We start from the raw sequence: 2,439 nt of genomic DNA, 5'->3' as shown, positions 1-2,439 counted from the left end.
TGCTGATAAAGACATATCCAAGTCTGGGAAAGAAAAAAGAGGTTTTAATGGACTCATAGTTCCACATGGCTGTGGAGTTCTCACGATTATGGCGGAAGGCAAGGAGGAGCAAGTCACGTCTTAATGGATAGCAGTCAGCAAAGAGAGAGCTTGTAAAACCATCAGATCTCATGAGATTTATTCACTATCGCAAGAACAGCATGGGAAAAACCAGCCCCCATGATTCAATTACCTCCCACTGGGTAGCTCCCACAACATGTGGGAATTCAAGATGAGATTTGGGTAACCAAACAGTATCACCTATGAACCATGCAAAGTAATGTAAGTATTAATGTAGATGCTCACAGAGTGATCCTAGGTTTGGCAGAGATGGACTACCAATCAATCAGCAAACTCTTCCTAAATGCCTGAATTATCTGGAATAATGTATAAAATGATGAAGTATATACAATTACAGAGACATGATCATTGACTATCAGACATTATAGATTAGCTATAAAGAAAGAATATGCATACATATATATACACACACACATATAGCTACCTATATGATATATATTAATCCAGTAGTGCTGGAGGAATGCATTATTAATGATATGAGCAAGAAGTAGTATAAGCATTGGAAGAAGAGAGAGTATGCTAACAATTTGGGATGATGAAGGAGATTTCCTAGAACTATGAGGAAAGTAGCCCTAAACATTTCACTAGATTATTTTCTACAATATTCTGATGTTGTGCTCTCTTAGGGTACAGTTTGATGTTGGGAATGGTAAGAAAGAAGAAAAGAAGACAGAGCTTGAAAATTTCTGGATAATGTTACAACAACTGTTGTGGTAAAAAAATAAAATAAAATCCCCATGGTTTTGGCAAATGAGTTGAATATGACGTAGCTAGGGTGTTGATATGGACCTAACAATCCGTCTTTTAATCCTCTGCATCTCCAAGTTGGTCCATTGACCTCCCATTAGCCAGCTTTCTCTGGCTAATGATATTTTTAAAATCTAGAGCCAAAAAAGTAGTTAAAAATGATCCAGGGCTAGAGATGCCCCAGAGACCTTGCAAGAACAAATACAAAACCTCTTAGAGGGAATGCATCCCCAAGGCAAGCCTTAAGTAATTCCCATGAATAAAGGTCTAATTAAAAAGGTTTATTTAAAAACAAACAAACAAACAAGTCATATAATATACATGAATGACAATGGCACATAAGCAAGAACCAGGAGAAATAACAGAAGAATCAAACCTGAAAAGATATTAGATAGAGGACTTAACAGACACAGAACAAAAAAACACATACATAATGTTTTAAGAAGTATAAGATATAAGTGTTATGGTTCTTTTATAATTTGTCTAGCAGGTTTTCCACTTTTCACCAGAAACTGCCTGTCTCTGCTCTACACACACAAAAATATAAGATATAATTTAAAATATAACAAAGAAGAGATTATCCATTTCAAACCAGTGAGTTTGGAAAATAACTTAATAAAATGTTTAGAAGTAAAACAGATACATAAATGATAACATAGCAAAATGGAAACATTATAATATAAATGAAAATAAAACATGAAAATATAATAATACAATGAAATGTATAATTTATGTTATATGAATATAAAAAATGAAATTAAAATATTAAACTACGTTAGATTTTGCTGAAGAGATAATTAGTGAACTGGAAGATAGAGCTGAAGGAATTACTAAGTATATAGCAGCCCAAAGAAACAATTAAAATGGAAAATGAAAAAGAAAGGTTAAAAGTCATAGAGCAAAGAATGAGAGGGTCTAAAACATGCTTACTCAGAATTACAGAAAAAGAACAAAGAAATGGAGGAAAGGCAATATTTTAAAAATAGCTGAGAATTTTCTGTAATTGGTGAGAGACATAACATGTATTATTCATTAAGCACAATAGAAACCAAGTAGGATAAATAAAAGACAAACCCAACCTGGTCACATCAGTAAAATGGAAGAAAAAACACAAAGAAAAGATCTTAAGAGTAGTCAAAGAGAAAAACAGATCCCATGTAAGATTATGACAATTATCCCATTTTTAAACAGAAATTGTGAATGCTTTAAGCGAATAGAATAATATTTTTAAAGTGTGTGAGAAAAAAAAACAAAACTGTCAACTTAAGATTGTAAAACTACCCCTAAAGACCCAGATGGAAATAAAAATAAGTTTAGATGACAAAATAAAAATGTGTTCACCCTCAGAACTTCTAAAGGAAGTAGGAATATGTTTCCAGAAGAAAGGGATGATACACACACACAAAAATGATGAGCAAATAGATTTGTAAACATGTATGTAAATTTAAATATAGATTCAGCCTAATTTGTAGAGTTATTCGAAACAACATGCAGTTCTCTACTGAACAAGTATCCTTTTATTATCCTATATTAATAGTGAGGTGAGAGAAAAAGCATTTTGAGCTCCATATA

At 32.5% G+C, this 2,439-nt stretch overlaps 1 non-coding gene across 1 annotated transcript; it reads left to right on the top strand.

The window, feature by feature from the left end:
* The first annotated feature begins 1,323 nt into the window (after positions 1–1,323).
* LOC112426099 (U7 small nuclear RNA) lies at positions 1,324–1,387 on the top strand. Its single transcript, XR_003017371.1, has one exon. It is a non-coding gene; the product is annotated as a U7 small nuclear RNA (small nuclear RNA).
* The last annotated feature ends 1,052 nt before the right edge of the window (positions 1,388–2,439 follow it).

Source organism: Macaca nemestrina, chromosome 5, assembly GCF_043159975.1.
Source record: "Macaca nemestrina isolate mMacNem1 chromosome 5, mMacNem.hap1, whole genome shotgun sequence".
In the NCBI taxonomy this organism is placed as follows: Eukaryota; Metazoa; Chordata; class Mammalia; order Primates; family Cercopithecidae; genus Macaca; species Macaca nemestrina.
Note: the sequence above shows the minus strand (reverse complement) of the source record. Positions and strands in the feature narration are given on the sequence as shown.